This window comes from Bombus pascuorum, unplaced genomic scaffold (genome assembly GCF_905332965.1).
Source record: "Bombus pascuorum unplaced genomic scaffold, iyBomPasc1.1, whole genome shotgun sequence".
In the NCBI taxonomy this organism is placed as follows: domain Eukaryota; kingdom Metazoa; phylum Arthropoda; class Insecta; order Hymenoptera; family Apidae; genus Bombus; species Bombus pascuorum.
In genome coordinates, this window is record NW_026869734.1 from 710883 (window position 1) to 734038 (window position 23156).

Sequence of the window (23156 nt, forward strand, 5' to 3'; positions counted from 1 at the left end):
ATACGTTATTACGTAATAGTATATTACGTTATACGTTAGTACGTAATAGAATATATCGTTATACGTTATTACGTAATAGTATGTAACGTTACACGATAGTACGTAATAGTATATAACATTATGCGCTATTACGTAATAGTATATAACGTTATACGTTATAAGGTAATACTACATAACGTTATACGTCATATGGTAATAATACATAACGTTATACGTCATCACGTAATTATATGTAACGTTATACTTTATAAGGCAATACTAAATAACGTTATACGTCATAAGGTAATACTACATTTCGTTATACGTCATTACGTAATAGTATATAACGTTATACGTCATTTGGTAATACTACATAACGTCATAGGACATAAGGCAATACTACATAACGTTATACGACATTACGTAATAGTATATAACGTTATACGTTAGTACGTAATAGTATATAACGTTATACGTTAGTACGCAATAGTGCATAACGTTATACGTCATAACGTAATTGTATATAACGCTATACGTTATAAGGTAATACTACATAACGTTATACGTCATAAGGTAATACTACATAACGTTATACGACATTACGTAATAGTATATAACGTTATACGTTATAAGGTAATACTATATAACGTTATACATCATAGGCTAATACTACATAACGTTATACGTCATAAGGTAGTACTACATAACGTTATACGATATTACGTAATAGTATATAACGTTATACGTTAGTACGTAATAGGATATAACGTTATACGTTAGTACGTATTAGTGTATAACGTTATACGTTATAAGGTAATACTATATAACGTTATACGTCATAAGGTAATACTACATATCGTTATACGTCATTACGTAATAGTATATTACCTTATACGTTAGTACGTAATAGTATATAACGTTATACGCTATTACGTAATAGTATACAACGATATACGTTGTAAGGTAATACTATATATCGTTATACATCATAAGCTAACACTACTAAACGTTATACGTCATAACGTAATAGTATATAACGTTATACGCTATTACGTAATAGTATACAACGTTATACGTTGTAAGGTAATACTATATAACGTTATACATCATAAGCTAATACTACATAACGTTATACGTCATAACGTAATAGTATATAACGTTATACGTTATAAGGTAATACTACATAACGTTATACGTCATAAGGTAATACTACATAACGTTATACGACATTACGTACTAGTATATAACGTTATACGTTAGTACGTAATAGTATACTACGTTATACGTCAGTACGTAATGGTATATAACGATATACGTCATAACGTAATGCTACATAACGTTATACGTCACTACGTAATGGTATATAACGTTATACGCTATTACGTAATAGTATATAACGTTATACGTTATAAGGTAATACTATATAACGTTATACATCATAAGCTAATACTACATAACGTTATACGTCATATCGTAATAGTATATAACGTTATACGTTATAAGGTAATACTACATAACGTTATACGTCATAAGGTAATACTACATAACGTTATACGTCATTACATAATAGTATATAACGTTAAACGTTAGTACGTTATAGCATATAATGTTTTACGTCATACTGTAATACTATATAACGTTATTCGTTAGTACGTAATAGTATATAACGTTATACGCTATTACGTAATAGTATTCAACGTTATACGTTGGAAGGTAATACTATATAACGTTATACATCATAAGCTAATACTACATAGCGTATACGTTATTACGTAATAGTATATGTCGTGATACGTTAGTACGTAATCGTATATAACGTTATACGTTATTACGTAATAGTATATAACTTTATACGTCAGTACGTAATAGTATATAACGATATACGTCATAACGTAATAGTATATAACGTTATACGTCATAACGTAATAGTATATAACGTTATACGTTATTACGTAGTAGTATATAACATTATACGTTAGTATGTAATAGTATATAACGTTATACGTTATAAGGTAATACTACATAACGTTGTACGTCATATGGTAATAATACATAACGTTATACGTCATTACGCAATTATATGTAACGTTATACTTTATAAGGCAATACTAAATAACGTTATACGTCATAAGGTAATACTATATTACGTTATACGTCATTACGTAATAGTATATAACGTTATTCGTTAGTACGTAATAGTATATAACGTTATACGCTATTCCGTAATATTATATAACGTTATACGCTATTACGTAATAGTATATAACGTTATACGTTATAAGGTAATATTATATAACGTTATACGTCATAAGGTAATACTAAATAAAGTTATACGTCATTACATAATAGTATATAACGTTATACGTTAGTACATAGTAGTATATAACGTTATACTTTAGTACTTAATAGTATATAACGTTATACGTTATAAGGCGATATTATATAACGTTATACATCATAAGCTAATACTACATAACGTTATACGTCAGTACCTAATAGTATATAAAGATATACGTCATAACGTAATAGTATATAACGTTATACGTCATAACGTAATAGTATATAACGGTATACGTTATTACGTAATAGTATATATGGTTTTACGTTAGTACGTAATAGTATATAACGTTATACGCTATTACGTAATAGTATATAACGTTATACGTTATAAGGTAATACTATATAACGTTATACATCATAAGCTAATACTACATAACGTTATACGTCATATCGTAATAGTATATAACGTTATACGTTATAAGGTAATACTACATAACGTTATACGACATTACGTAATAGTATATAACGTTATACGTTATAAGGTGTTACTATATAACGTTATACATCATAAGCTGATACTACATAGCGTTATACGTTATTACGTAATAGTATATTACGTTATACGTTAGTACGTAATAGAATATATCGTTATACGTTATTACGTAATAGTATGTAACGTTATACGATAGTACGTAATAGTATATAACATTATGCGCTATTACGTAATAGTATATAACGTTATACGTTATAAGGTAATACTACATAACGTTATACGTCATAACGTAATAGTATACAACGTTAAACGTTCTAAGGTAATACTACAGAACGTTATACGACATTACGTAATAGTATATAACGTTATACGTTAGTACGTAATAATATATAACGTTATACGTTAGTACGTAGTAGTATATAACGTTATACGTTAGTATGTAATAGTATATAACGTTATACATTATAAGGTACTACTACATAACGTTATACGACATAACGTAATTATATGTAACGTTATACTTTATAAGGCAATACTAAATAACGTTATACGTCATAAGGTCATACTACATTACGTTATACGTCATTACGTAATAGTATGTAACGTTATTCGTTATAACGTAATAGGATATAACGTTATACGTTAGTACGTATTAGTGTATAACGTTATACGTTATAAGGTACTACTATATAACGTTATACGTCATAAGGTAATACTACATAACGTTATACGACATTACGTAATAGTATATAACGTTATATGTTAGTACGTAATAGTATATAACGTTATACGTTATAAGGTATTACTATATAACGTTGTACATCATAAGCTAATACTACATAGCGTTATACGTTATTACGTAATAATATATTACGTTATACGTTAGTACGTAATAGTATATATCGTGATACGTTAGTATGTAATAGTATATAACGTTATACGCTATTACGTAATAGTATATAACGTTATACGTTAGTACGTAATAGTATATAACGTTATACGTTATAAGGTAATACTATATAACTTTATACGTCATAAGCTAATACTACATAGCGTATACGTTATTATGTAATAGTATATTACGTTATACGTTAGTACGTACTAGTATATAACGTTATATGTTAGTACGTAATAGTATATAACGTTATACGTTATTACGTAATAGTTTATAACGTTATGCGTCGGTACGTGATAGTATATAACGATATACGTCATAACGTAATAGTATATAACGTCTTACTTTATTACGTAGTAGTATATAACGTTATACGTTAGTATGTAATAGTATATAACGTTATACGCTATAAGGTAATACTACATAACGTTATACGTCATATGGTAATAATACATAACGTTATACGTCATTACGTAATAGTATATAACGTTATACGTCATTAGGTAATACTACATAACGTTATATGTCATAACGTAATAGTATATAACGTTATACGTTATAAGGTAATACTACATAACGTTATACGTCATAAGGTAATACTACATAACGATATACGACATTTCGTAATAGTATATAACGTTATACGTTAGTACGTAATAGTATATAACGTTATACGTTAGTACGTAATAGTATATAACGGTATACGTTATAAGGTAATACTATATTACGTTATACGTCATAAGCTAATGCTACATAGCGTTATACGTTATTACGTAATAGTATATAACGTTATACGTTATAAGCTAATACTACATAACGTTATACGTCATAACGTAATAGTATATAACGTTATACGCTATTACGTAATAGTATATAACGTTATACGTTATAAGGTAATACTATATAACGTTAAACATCATAAGATAATACTACATAACGTTATACGTCATAAGGTAATACTACATAACGTTATACGACATTACGTAATAGTATATAACGTTATACGTTAGTACGTAATAGTATATAACGTTATACGTTATAAGGTAATACTATATAACGTTATACATCATAAGCTAATACTACATAACGTTATACGTCATAAGGAAATACTACATAACGTTATACGACATTACGTAATAGTATGTAACGTTATTCGTTAGTACGTAATAGGATATAACGTTATACGTCAGTACGTAATAGTATATAACGATATACGTCATAACGTAATAGTATATAACGTTATACGTCATAACGTAATAGTATATAACGTTATACGTTATAAGGTAATACTACATAACGGTATACGTCATAAGGAAACACTACATAACGTTATACGACATTACGTAATAGTATATAACATTATACGTTAGTACGTAGTAGTATATAACGTTATACGTTATAAGGTAATACTATATAACGTTATACGTCATAAGCTAATACTTCATAGCGTATACGTTATTACGTAATAGTATATGTCGATATACGTTAGTACGTAATAGTATATAACGATATACGTCATAACGTAATAGTATATAACGTTTTACGTCATAACGTAATACTACATAACGTTATACGACATTACGTAATAGTATATAACGTTATACGTTTTTGTACGTTTTAGTATATTACGTTATACGTTAGTACATAATAGTATATATCGTTATACTTTATTACGTAATAGTATATAACGTTATACGTTAGTACGTAATAGTATATATCGTTATACGCTATTACGTAATAGTATATAACGTTTTACGTCATAACGTAATACTACATAACGTTATACGACATTACGTAATAGTATATAACGTTATACGTTTTTGTACGTTTTAGTATATTACGTTATACGTTAGTACATAATAGTATATATCGTTATACTTTATTACGTCATAGTATATAACGTTATACGTTAGTACGTAATAGTATATATCGTTAGACGCTATTACGTAATAGTATATAACGTTATACGTTAGTACGTAATAGTATATAACGTTATACGATATTACGTAATAGTATATAACGTTATACGTTATAAGGTAATACTATATAACGTTATACATCATAAGCTAATACTACATAACGTTATACGTCATAAGGTAATACTACATAACGTTATACGACATTACGTAATTATATGTAACGTTATACTTTATAAGGCAATACTAAAGAACATTATACGTCATAAGGTAATACTACATTACGTTATACGTCATTACGTAATAGTATGTAACGTTATTCGTTAGTACGTAATAGGATATAACGTTATACGTCAGTACGTAATAGTATATAACGATATACGTCATACCGTAATAGTATATAACGTTATACGTCATAACGTAATAGTATATAACGTTATACGTTATTACGTAGTAGTATATAACGTTATACGTTAGTATGTAATAGTATATAACGTTATACATTATAAGGTACTACTACATAACGTTATACGACATTACGTAATTATATGTAACGTTATACTTTATAAGGCAATACTAAATAACGTTATACGTCATAAGGTCATACTACATTACGTTATACGTCATTACGTAATAGTATGTAACGTTATTCGTTAGTACGTAATAGGATATAACGTTATACGTTAGTACGTATTAGTGTATAACGTTATACGTTATAAGGTAATACTATATAACATTATACGTCATAAGGTAATACTACATAACGTTATACAACATTACGTAATAGTATATAACGTTATACGTTAGTACGTAGTAGTATATAACGTTATACGTTATAAGGTAATACTATATAACGTTATACGTCATATGGTAATAATACATAACGTTATACGTTATTACGTAATAGTATGTAACGTTATTCGTTAGTACGTAATAGGATATAACGTTATACGTCAGTACGTAATAGTATATAACGATATACGCCATAACGTAATAGTATATAACGTTATACGTCATAACGTAATACTACATAACGGTATACGACATTACGTAATAGTATATAACGTTATACGTTAGTACGTAGTAGTATATAACGTTATACGTTATAAGGTAATACTATATAACGTTATACGTCATAAGCTAATACTTCATAGCGTATACGTTATTACGTAATAGTATATGTCGATATACGTTAGTACGTAATAGTATATAACGATATACGTCATAACGTAATAGTATATAACGTTTTACGTCATAACGTAATACTACATAACGTTATACGACATTACGTAATAGTATATAACGTTATACGTTTTTGTACGTTTTAGTATATTACGTTATACGTTAGTACATAATAGTATATATCGTTATACTTTATTACGTAATAGTATATAACGTTATACGTTAGTACGTAATAGTATATATCGTTATACGCTATTACGTAATAGTATATAACGTTATACGTTAGTACGTAATAGTATATAACGTTATACGCTATTACGTAATAGTATATAACGTTATACGTTATAAGGTAATACTATATAACGTTATACATCATAAGCTAATACTACATAACGTTATACGTCATAAGGTAATACTACATAACGTTATACGACATTACGTAATTATATGTAACGTTATTCGTTAGTACGTAATAGGATATAACGTTATACGTTAGTCCGTATTAGTGTATAACGTTATACGTTATAAGGTAATACTATATAACGTTATACGTCATAAGGTAATACTACATAACGTTATACAACATTACGCAATAGTATATAACGTTATACGTTATTACGTAATAGTATATAACGTTATACGTTATAAGGTATTACTATATAACGTTATACATCATAAGCTAATACTACATAGCGTTATACGTTATTGCGTAATAATATATTACGTTATACGTTAGTACGTAATAGTATATATCGTGATACGTTATTACGTAATAGTATATAACGTTATACGTTAGTACGTAATAGTATATAACGTTATATACTATTACGTAATAGTATATAACGTTATACGTTATAAGGTAATACTACATAACGTTATACGTCATAAGGTAATACTACATAACGTTATACGACATTACGTAATAGTATATAACGTTATACGTTAGTACGTAATAGTATATAACGTTATACGTTATAAGGTAATACTATAAAACGTTATACGTCATAAGCTAATACTACATAGCGTATACGTTATTATGTAATAGTATATTACGTTATACGTTAGTACGTACTAGTATATAACGTTATATGTTAGTACGTAATAGTATATAACGTTATACGTTATTACGTAATAGTTTATAACGTTATGCGTCGGTACGTGATAGTATATAACGATATACGTCATAACGTAATAGTATATAACGTTATACTTTATTACATAGTAGTATATAACGTTATACGTTAGTATGTAATAGTATATAACGTTATACGTTATAAGGTAATACTACATAACGTTATACGTCATAAGGTAATACTACATAACGTTATACGTCATTAGGTAATACTACATAGCGTTATACGTTATTACGTAATAGTATATAACGTTATACGTTATAAGGTAATACTATATAACGTTATACGTCATAAGCTACTACTTCATAGCGTATACGTTATTACGTAATAGTATATGTCGTTATACGTTAGTACGTAATAGTATATAACGTTATACGTTATAAGGTGTTACTCTATAACGTTATACATCATAAGCTAATACTACATAACGTTATACGACATCACGTAATAGCATATAACGTTATACGTTAGTACGTAATAGTATATAGCGTTATACGTTATTACGTAATAATACATTACGTTATACGTTTGTACGTAATAGTATATATCGTTATACGTTATTACGTAATAGTAAATAACGTTATACGTTAGGACGTAATATTATATAACGTTATACGCTATTACGTAATAGTATATAACGTTATACGTTATAAGGTAGTACTATATAACGTTATACATCATAAGCTAGTACTACATAACGTTATACGTCATAAGGTAATACTACATAACGTTATACGACATTACGTAACAGTATATAACGTTATACGGTAGTACGTAATAGTATATAACGGTATACGTTATAAAGTAATACTATATAACGTTATACGTCATAAGCTAATACTACATAACGTTATACGTCATAACGTAATAGTATATAACGTTATACGACATTACGTAATAATTCTAACGTTATACGACATTACGTAATTATATGTAACGTTATACTTTATAAGGCAATACTAAATAACGTTTTACGTCATAAGGTAATACTACATTACGTTATACGTCATTACGTAATAGTATGTAACGTTATTCGTTAGTACGTAATAGGTTATAACGTTATACGTCAGTACGTAATAGTATATAACAATATACGTCATAACGTAATAGTATATAACGTTATACGTCATAACGTAATAGTATATAACGTTATACGTTATTACGTAGTAGTATATAACGTTATACGTTAGTATGTAATAGTATATAACGTTATACATTATAAGGTACTACTACATAACGTTATACGACATTACGTAATTATATGTAACGTTATACTTTATGAGGCAATACTAAATAACGTTATACGTCATAAGGTCATACTACATTACGTTATACGTCATTATGTAATAGTATGTAACGTTATTCGTTAGTACGTAATAGGATATAGCGTTATACGTTAGTACGTATTAGTGTATAACGTTATACGTTATAAGGTAATACTACATTACGTTATACTCCATTACGTAATAGTATATAACGTTATACGTCATAACGTAATACTACATAACGTTATACGACATTACGTAATAGTATATAACGTTATACGTTTGTACGTTTTAGTATATAACGTTATACGTTAGTACGTAATAGTATATATCGTTCTACGTTATTACGTAAAAGTATATAACGTTATACGTTAGTACGTAATAGTATATAACGTTATACGCTATTACGTAATACTATATAACGTTATACGTTATAAGGTAATACTATATAACGTTATACATCATAGGCTAATACTACATAACGTTATACGTCATAAGGTAGTACTACATAACGTTATACGACATTACGTAATAGTATATAACGTTATACGTTAGTACGTAATAGGATATAACGTTATACGTTAGTACGTATTAGTGTATAACGTTATACGTTATAAGGTAATACTATATAACGTTATACGTCATAAGGTAATACTACATATCGTTATACGTCATTACGTAATAGTATATTACCTTATACGTTAGTACGTAATAGTATATAACGTTATACGCTATTACGTAATAGTATACAACGATATACGTTGTAAGGTAACACTATATATCGTTATACATCATAAGCTAACACTACTAAACGTTATACGTCATAACGTAATAGTATATAACGTTATACGCTATTACGTAATAGTATACAACGTTATACGTTGTAAGGTAATACTATATAACGTTATACATCATAAGCTAATACTACATAACGTTATACGTCATAACGTAATAGTATATAACGTTATACGCTATAAGGTAATACTACATAACGTTATACGTCATAAGGTAATACTACATAACGTTATACGACATTACGTACTAGTATATAACGTTATACGTTAGTACGTAACAGTATATTACGTTATACGTCAGTACGTAATAGTATATAACGATATACGTCATAACGTAATGCTACATAACGTTATACGTCACTACGTAATGGTATATAACGTTATACGCTATTACGTAATAGTATATAACGTTATACGTTATAAGGTAATACTATATAACGTTATACATCATAAGCTAATACTACATAACGTTATACGTCATATCGTAATAGTATATAACGTTATACGTTATAAGGTAATACTACATAACGTTATACGTCATAAGGTAATACTACATAACGTTATACGTCATTACATAATAGTATATAACGTTAAACGTTAGTACGTTATAGCATATAATGTTTTACGTCATACTGTAATACTATATAACGTTATTCGTTAGTACGTAATAGTATATAACGTTATACGCTATTACGTAATAGTATTCAACGTTATACGTTGTAAGGTAATACTATATAACGTTATACATCATAAGCTAATACTACATAGCGTATACGTTATTACGTAATAGTATATGTCGTGATACGTTAGTACGTACTAGTATATAACGTTATACGTTAGTACGTAATCGTATATAACGTTATACGTTATAAGGTAATACTATATAACGTTATACGTCATAAGGTAATACTACATATCGTTATACGTCATTACGTAATAGTATATTACCTTATACGTTAGTACGTAATAGTATATAACGTTATACGCTATTACGTAATAGTATATAACGTTATACGTTATAAGGTAATACTATATAACGTTATACATCATAAGCTAATACTACATAACGTTATACGTCATATCGTAATAGTATATAACGTTATACGTTATAAGGTAATACTACATAACGTTATACGACATTACGTAATAGTATATAACGTTATACGTTATAAGGTGTTACTATATAACGTTATACATCATAAGCTGATACTACATAGCGTTATACGTTATTACGTAATAGTATATTACGTTATACGTTAGTACGTAATAGAATATATCGTTATACGTTATTACGTAATAGTATGTAACGTTATACGATAGTACGTAATAGTATATAACATTATGCGCTATTACGTAATAGTATATAACGTTATACGTTATAAGGTAATACTACATAACGTTATACGTCATAACGTAATAGTATACAACGTTAAACGTTCTAAGGTAATACTACAGAACGTTATACGACATTACGTAATAGTATATAACGTTATACGTTAGTACGTAATAATATATAACGTTATACGTTAGTACGTAGTAGTATATAACGTTATACGTTAGTATGTAATAGTATATAACGTTATACATTATAAGGTACTACTACATAACGTTATACGACATAACGTAATTATATGTAACGTTATACTTTATAAGGCAATACTAAATAACGTTATACGTCATAAGGTCATACTACATTACGTTATACGTCATTACGTAATAGTATGTAACGTTATTCGTTATAACGTAATAGGATATAACGTTATACGTTAGTACGTATTAGTGTATAACGTTATACGTTATAAGGTACTACTATATAACGTTATACGTCATAAGGTAATACTACATAACGTTATACGACATTACGTAATAGTATATAACGTTATATGTTAGTACGTAATAGTATATAACGTTATACGTTATAAGGTATTACTATATAACGTTGTACATCATAAGCTAATACTACATAGCGTTATACGTTATTACGTAATAATATATTACGTTATACGTTAGTACGTAATAGTATATATCGTGATACGTTAGTATGTAATAGTATATAACGTTATATACTATTACGTAATAGTATATAACGTTATACGTTAGTACGTAATAGTATATAACGTTATACGTTATAAGGTAATACTATATAACTTTATACGTCATAAGCTAATACTACATAGCGTATACGTTATTATGTAATAGTATATTACGTTATACGTTAGTACGTACTAGTATATAACGTTATATGTTAGTACGTAATAGTATATAACGTTATACGTTATTACGTAATAGTTTATAACGTTATGCGTCGGTACGTGATAGTATATAACGATATACGTCATAACGTAATAGTATATAACGTCTTACTTTATTACGTAGTAGTATATAACGTTATACGTTAGTATGTAATAGTATATAACGTTATACGCTATAAGGTAATACTACATAACGTTATACGTCATATGGTAATAATACATAACGTTATACGTCATTACGTAATAGTATATAACGTTATACGTCATTAGGTAATACTACATAACGTTATATGTCATAACGTAATAGTATATAACGTTATACGTTATAAGGTAATACTACATAACGTTATACGTCATAAGGTAATACTACATAACGATATACGACATTTCGTAATAGTATATAACGTTATACGTTAGTACGTAATAGTATATAACGTTATACGTTAGTACGTAATAGTATATAACGTTACACGTTATAAGGTAATACTATATTACGTTTTACGTCACAACGTAATAGCGTTATACGTTAGTACGTAATAGTATATAACGTTATACGTTATAAGGTAATACTACATAACGTTATACGTCATAACGTAATAGTATATAACGTTATACGCTATTACGTAATAGTATATAACGTTATACGTTATAAGGTAATACTATATAACGTTAAACATCATAAGATAATACTACATAACGTTATACGTCATAAGGTAATACTACATAACGTTATACGACATTACGTAATAGTATATAACGTTATACGTTAGTACGTAATAGTATATAACGTTATACGTTATAAGGTAATACTATATGACGTTATACATCATAAGCTAATACTACATAACGTTATACGTCATAAGGAAATACTACATAACGTTATACGACATTACGTAATAGTATGTAACGTTATTCGTTAGTACGTAATAGGATATAACGTTATACGTCAGTACGTAATAGTATATAACGATATACGTCATAACGTAATAGTATATAACGTTATACGTCATAACGTAATAGTATATAACGTTATACGTTATAAGGTAATACTACATAACGGTATACGTCATAAGGAAACACTACATAACGTTATACGACATTACGTAATAGTATATAACATTATACGTTAGTACGTAGTAGTATATAACGTTATACGTTATAAGGTAATACTATATAACGTTATACGTCATAAGCTAATACTTCATAGCGTATACGTTATTACGTAATAGTATATGTCGATATACGTTAGTACGTAATAGTATATAACGATATACGTCATAACGTAATAGTATATAACGTTTTACGTCATAACGTAATACTACATAACGTTATACGACATTACGTAATAGTATATAACGTTATACGTTTTTGTACGTTTTAGTATATTACGTTATACGTTAGTACATAATAGTATATATCGTTATACTTTATTACGTAATAGTATATAACGTTATACGTTAGTACGTAATAGTATATATCGTTATACGCTATTACGTAATAGTATATAACGTTTTACGTCATAACGTAATACTACATAACGTTATACGACATTACGTAATAGTATATAACGTTATACGTTTTTGTACGTTTTAGTATATTACGTTATACGTTAGTACATAATAGTATATATCGTTATACTTTATTACGTCATAGTATATAACGTTATACGTTAGTACGTAATAGTATATATCGTTAGACGCTATTACGTAATAGTATATAACGTTATACGTTAGTACGTAATAGTATATAACGTTATACGATATTACGTAATAGTATATAACGTTATACGTTATAAGGTAATACTATATAACGTTATACATCATAAGCTAATACTACATAACGTTATACGTCATAAGGTAATACTACATAACGTTATACGACATTACGTAATTATATGTAACGTTATACTTTATAAGGCAATACTAAAGAACATTATACGTCATAAGGTAATACTACATTACGTTATACGTCATTACGTAATAGTATGTAACGTTATTCGTTAGTACGTAATAGGATATAACGTTATACGTCAGTACGTAATAGTATATAACGATATACGTCATACCGTAATAGTATATAACGTTATACGTCATAACGTAATAGTATATAACGTTATACGTTATTACGTAGTAGTATATAACGTTATACGTTAGTATGTAATAGTATATAACGTTATACATTATAAGGTACTACTACATAACGTTATACGACATTACGTAATTATATGTAACGTTATACTTTATAAGGCAATACTAAATAACGTTATACGTCATAAGGTCATACTACATTACGTTATACGTCATTACGTAATAGTATGTAACGTTATTCGTTAGTACGTAATAGGATATAACGTTATACGTTAGTACGTATTAGTGTATAACGTTATACGTTATAAGGTAATACTATATAACATTATACGTCATAAGGTAATACTACATAACGTTATACAACATTACGTAATAGTATATAACGTTATACGTTAGTACGTAGTAGTATATAACGTTATACGTTATAAGGTAATACTATATAACGTTATACGTCATATGGTAATAATACATAACGTTATACGTTATTACGTAATAGTATGTAACGTTATTCGTTAGTACGTAATGGGATATAACGTTATACGTCAGTACGTAATAGTATATAACGATATACGCCATAACGTAATAGTATATAACGTTATACGTCATAACGTAATACTACATAACGGTATACGTCATAAGGAAACACTACATAACGTTATACGACATTACGTAATAGTATATAACGTTATACGTTAGTACGTAGTAGTATATAACGTTATACGTTATAAGGTAATACTATATAACGTTATACGTCATAAGCTAATACTTCATAGCGTATACGTTATTACGTAATAGTATATGTCGATATACGTTAGTACGTAATAGTATATAACGATATACGTCATAACGTAATAGTATATAACGTTTTACGTCATAACGTAATACTACATAACGTTATACGACATTACGTAATAGTATATAACGTTATACGTTTTTGTACGTTTTAGTATATTACGTTATACGTTAGTACATAATAGTATATATCGTTATACTTTATTACGTAATAGTATATAACGTTATACGTTAGTACGTAATAGTATATATCGTTATACGCTATTACGTAATAGTATATAACGTTATACGTTAGTACGTAATAGTATATAACGTTATACGCTATTACGTAATAGTATATAACGTTATACGTTATAAGGTAATACTATATAACGTTATACATCATAAGCTAATACTACATAACGTTATACGTCATAAGGTAATACTACATAACGTTATACGACATTACGTAATTATATGTAACGTTATTCGTTAGTACGTAATAGGATATAACGTTATACGTTAGTCCGTATTAGTGTATAACGTTATACGTTATAAGGTAATACTATATAACGTTATACGTCATAAGGTAATACTACATAACGTTATACAACATTACGCAATAGTATATAACGTTATACGTTATTACGTAATAGTATATAACGTTATACGTTATAAGGTATTACTATATAACGTTATACATCATAAGCTAATACTACATAGCGTTATACGTTATTGCGTAATAATATATTACGTTATACGTTAGTACGTAATAGTATATAACGTGATACGTTATTACGTAATAGTATATAACGTTATACGTTAGTACGTAATAGTATATAACGTTATATACTATTACGTAATAGTATATAACGTTATACGTTATAAGGTAATACTACATAACGTTATACGTCATAAGGTAATACTACATAACGTTATACGACATTACGTAATAGTATATAACGTTATACGTTAGTACGTAATAGTATATAACGTTATACGTTATAAGGTAATACTATAAAACGTTATACGTCATAAGCTAATACTACATAGCGTATACGTTATTATGTAATAGTATATTACGTTATACGTTAGTACGTACTAGTATATAACGTTATATGTTAGTACGTAATAGTATATAACGTTATACGTTATTACGTAATAGTTTATAACGTTATGCGTCGGTACGTGATAGTATATAACGATATACGTCATAACGTAATAGTATATAACGTTATACTTTATTACATAGTAGTATATAACGTTATACGTTAGTATGTAATAGTATATAACGTTATACGTTATAAGGTAATACTACATAACGTTATACGTCATAAGGTAATACTACATAACGTTATACGTCATTAGGTAATACTACATAGCGTTATACGTTATTACGTAATAGTATATAACGTTATACGTTATAAGGTAATACTATATAACGTTATACGTCATAAGCTACTACTTCATAGCGTATACGTTATTACGTAATAGTATATGTCGTTATACGTTAGTACGTAATAGTATATAACGTTATACGTTATAAGGTGTTACTCTATAACGTTATACATCATAAGCTAATACTACATAACGTTATACGACATCACGTAATAGCATATAACGTTATACGTTAGTACGTAATAGTATATAGCGTTATACGTTATTACGTAATAATACATTACGTTATACGTTTGTACGTAATAGTATATATCGTTATACGTTATTACGTAATAGTAAATAACGTTATACGTTAGGACGTAATATTATATAACGTTATACGCTATTACGTAATAGTATATAACGTTATACGTTATAAGGTAGTACTATATAACGTTATACATCATAAGCTAGTACTACATAACGTTATACGTCATAAGGTAATACTACATAACGTTATACGACATTACGTAACAGTATATAACGTTATACGGTAGTACGTAATAGTATATAACGGTATACGTTATAAAGTAATACTATATAACGTTATACGTCATAAGCTAATACTACATAACGTTATACGTCATAACGTAATAGTATATAACGTTATACGACATTACGTAATAATTCTAACGTTATACGACATTACGTAATTATATGTAACGTTATACTTTATAAGGCAATACTAAATAACGTTTTACGTCATAAGGTAATACTACATTACGTTATACGTCATTACGTAATAGTATGTAACGTTATTCGTTAGTACGTAATAGGTTATAACGTTATACGTCAGTACGTAATAGTATATAACGATATACGTCATAACGTAATAGTATATAACGTTATACGTCATAACGTAATAGTATATAACGTTATACGTTATTACGTAGTAGTATATAACGTTATACGTTAGTATGTAATAGTATATAACGTTATACATTATAAGGTACTACTACATAACGTTATACGACATTACGTAATTATATGTAACGTTATACTTTATGAGGCAATACTAAATAACGTTATACGTCATAAGGTCATACTACATTACGTTATACGTCATTATGTAATAGTATGTAACGTTATTCGTTAGTACGTAATAGGATATAGCGTTATACGTTAGTACGTATTAGTGTATAACGTTATACGTTATAAGGTAATACTACATTACGTTATACTCCATTACGTAATAGTATATAACGTTATACGTCATAACGTAATACTACATAACGTTATACGACATTACGTAATAGTATATAACGTTATACGTTTGTACGTTTTAGTATATAACGTTATACGTTAGTACGTAATAGTATATATCGTTCTACGTTATTACGTAAAAGTATATAACGTTATACGTTAGTACGTAATAGTATATAACGTTATACGCTATTACGTAATACTATATAACGTTATACGTTATAAGGTAATACTATATAACGTTATACATCATAGGCTAATACTACATAACGTTATACGTCATAAGGTAGTACTACATAACGTTATACGACATTACGTAATAGTATATAACGTTATACGTTAGTACGTAATAGGATATAACGTTATACGTTAGTACGTATTAGTGTATAACGTTATACGTTATAAGGTAATACTATATAACGTTATACGTCATAAGGTAATACTACATATCGTTATACGTCATTACGTAATAGTATATTACCTTATACGTTAGTACGTAATAGTATATAACGTTATACGCTATTACGTAATAGTATACAACGATATACGTTGTAAGGTAACACTATATATCGTTATACATCATAAGCTAACACTACTAAACGTTATACGTCATAACGTAATAGTATATAACGTTATACGCTATTACGTAATAGTATACAACGTTATACGTTGTAAGGTAATACTATATAACGTTATACATCATAAGCTAATACTACATAACGTTATACGTCATAACGTAATAGTATATAACGTTATACGCTATAAGGTAATACTACATAACGTTATACGTCATAAGGTAATACTACATAACGTTATACGACATTACGTACTAGTATATAACGTTATACGTTAGTACGTAACAGTATATTACGTTATACGTCAGTACGTAATAGTATATAACGATATACGTCATAACGTAATGCTACATAACGTTATACGTCACTACGTAATGGTATATAACGTTATACGCTATTACGTAATAGTATATAACGTTATACGTTATAAGGTAATACTATATAACGTTATACATCATAAGCTAATACTACATAACGTTATACGTCATATCGTAATAGTATATAACGTTATACGTTATAAGGTAATACTACATAACGTTATACGTCATAAGGTAATACTACATAACGTTATACGTCATTACATAATAGTATATAACGTTAAACGTTAGTACGTTATAGCATATAATGTTTTACGTCATACTGTAATACTATATAACGTTATTCGTTAGTACGTAATAGTATATAACGTTATACGCTATTACGTAATAGTATTCAACGTTATACGTTGTAAGGTAATACTATATAACGTTATACATCATAAGCTAATACTACATAGCGTATACGTTATTACGTAATAGTATATGTCGTGATACGTTAGTACGTACTAGTATATAACGTTATACGTTAGTACGTAATCGTATATAACGTTATACGTTATAAGGTAATACTATATAACGTTATACGTCATAAGGTAATACTACATATCGTTATACGTCATTACGTAATAGTATATTACCTTATACGTTAGTACGTAATAGTATATAACGTTATACGCTATTACGTAATAGTATATAACGTTATACGTTATAAGGTAATACTATATAACGTTATACGTCATAAGGTAATACTACATATCGTTATACGTCATTACGTAATAGTATATTACCTTATACGTTAGTACGTAATAGTATATAACGTTATACGCTATTACGTAATAGTATACAACGATATACGTTGTAAGGTAACACTATATATCGTTATACATCATAAGCTAACACTACTAAACGTTATACGTCATAACGTAATAGTATATAACGTTATACGTTATTACGTAATAGTATATAACGTTATACGTTATAAGCTAATACTACATAACGTTATACGTCATAACGTAATAGTATATAACGTTATACGCTATTACGTAATAGTATATAACGTTATACGTTATAAGGTAATACTATATAACGTTATACATCATAAGATAATACTACATAACGTTATACGTCATAAGGTAATACTACATAACGTTATACGACATTACGTAATAGTATATAACGTTATACGTTAGTACGTAATAGTATATAACGTTATACGTTATAAGGTAATACTATATAACGTTATACATCATAAGCTAATACTACATAACGTTATACGTCATAAGGAAATACTACATAACGTTATACGACATTACGTAATAGTATGTAACGTTATTCGTTAGTACGTAATAGGATATAACGTTATACGTCAGTACGTAATAGTATATAACGATATACGTCATAACGTAATAGTATATAACGTTATACGTCATAACGTAATAGTATATAACGTTATACGTTATAAGGTAATACTACATAACGGTATACGTCATAAGGAAACACTACATAACGTTATACGACATTACGTAATAGTATATAACATTATACGTTAGTACGTAGTAGTATATAACGTTATACGTTATAAGGTAATACTATATAACGTTATACGTCATAAGCTAATACTTCATAGCGTATACGTTATTACGTAATAGTATATGTCGATATACGTTAGTACGTAATAGTATATAACGATATACGTCATAACGTAATAGTATATAACGTTTTACGTCATAACGTAATACTACATAACGTTATACGACATTACGTAATAGTATATAACGTTATACGTTTTTGTACGTTTTAGTATATTACGTTATACGTTAGTACATAATAGTATATATCGTTATACTTTATTACGTAATAGTATATAACGTTATACGTTAGTACGTAATAGTATATATCGTTATACGCTATTACGTAATAGTATATAACGTTTTACGTCATAACGTAATACTACATAACGTTATACGACATTACGTAATAGTATATAACGTTATACGTTTTTGTACGTTTTAGTATATTACGTTATACGTTAGTACATAATAGTATATATCGTTATACTTTATTACGTCATAGTATATAACGTTATACGTTAGTACGTAATAGTATATATCGTTAGACGCTATTACGTAATAGTATATAACGTTATACGTTAGTACGTAATAGTATATAACGTTATACGATATTACGTAATAGTATATAACGTTATACGTTATAAGGTAATACTATATAACGTTATACATCATAAGCTAATACTACATAACGTTATACGTCATAAGGTAATACTACATAACGTTATACGACATTACGTAATTATATGTAACGTTATACTTTATAAGGCAATACTAAAGAACATTATACGTCATAAGGTAATACTACATTACGTTATACGTCATTACGTAATAGTATGTAACGTTATTCGTTAGTACGTAATAGGATATAACGTTATACGTCAGTACGTAATAGTATATAACGATATACGTCATACCGTAATAGTATATAACGTTATACGTCATAACGTAATAGTATATAACGTTATACGTTATTACGTAGTAGTATATAACGTTATACGTTAGTATGTAATAGTATATAACGTTATACATTATAAGGTACTACTACATAACGTTATACGACATTACGTAATTATATGTAACGTTATACTTTATAAGGCAATACTAAATAACGTTATACGTCATAAGGTCATACTACATTACGTTATACGTCATTACGTAATAGTATGTAACGTTATTCGTTAGTACGTAATAGGATATAACGTTATACGTTAGTACGTATTAGTGTATAACGTTATACGTTATAAGGTAATACTATATAACATTATACGTCATAAGGTAATACTACATAACGTTATACAACATTACGTAATAGTATATAACGTTATACGTTAGTACGTAGTAGTATATAACGTTATACGTTATAAGGTAATACTATATAACGTTATACGTCATATGGTAATAATACATAACGTTATACGTTATTACGTAATAGTATGTAACGTTATTCGTTAGTACGTAATAGGATTTAACGTTATACGTCAGTACGTAATAGTATATAACGATATACGCCATAACGTAATAGTATATAACGTTATACGTCATAACGTAATACTACATAACGGTATACGTCATAAGGAAACACTACATAACGTTATACGACATTACGTAATAGTATATAACGTTATACGTTAGTACGTAGTAGTATATAACGTTATACGTTATAAGGTAATACTATATAACGTTATACGTCATAAGCTAATACTTCATAGCGTATACGTTATTACGTAATAGTATATGTCGATATACGTTAGTACGTAATAGTATATAACGATATACGTCATAACGTAATAGTATATAACGTTTTACGTCATAACGTAATACTACATAACGTTATACGACATTACGTAATAGTATATAACGTTATACGTTTTTGTACGTTTTAGTATATTACGTTATACGTTAGTACATAATAGTATATATCGTTATACTTTATTACGTAATAGTATATAACGTTATACGTTAGTACGTAATAGTATATATCGTTATACGCTATTACGTAATAGTATATAACGTTATACGTTATTACGTAATAGTATATAACGTTATACGCTATTACGTAATAGTATATAACGTTATACGTTATAAGGTAATACTATATAACGTTATACATCATAAGCTAATACTACATAACGTTATACGTCATAAGGTAATACTACATAACGTTATACGACATTACGTAATTATATGTAACGTTATTCGTTAGTACGTAATAGGATATAACGTTATACGTTAGTCCGTATTAGTGTATAACGTTATACGTTATAAGGTAATACTATATAACGTTATACGTCATAAGGTAATACTACATAACGTTATACAACATTACGTAATAGTATATAACGTTATACGTTATTACGTAATAGTATATAACGTTATACGTTATAAGGTATTACTATATAACGTTATACATCATAAGCTAATACTACATAGCGTTATACGTTATTGCGTAATAATATATTACGTTATACGTTAGTACGTAATAGTATATATCGTGATACGTTATTACGTAATAGTATATAACGTTATACGTTAGTACGTAATAGTATATAACGTTATATACTATTACGTAATAGTATATAACGTTATACGTTATAAGGTAATACTACATAACGTTATACGTCATAAGGTAATACTACATAACGTTATACGACATTACGTAATAGTATATAACGTTATACGTTAGTACGTAATAGTATATAACGTTATACGTTATAAGGTAATACTATAAAACGTTATACGTCATAAGCTAATACTACATAGCGTATACGTTATTATGTAATAGTATATTACGTTATACGTTAGTACGTACTAGTATATAACGTTATATGTTAGTACGTAATAGTATATAACGTTATACGTTATTACGTAATAGTTTATAACGTTATGCGTCGGTACGTGATAGTATATAACGATATACGTCATAACGTAATAGTATATAACGTTATACTTTATTACATAGTAGTATATAACGTTATACGTTAGTATGTAATAGTATATAACGTTATA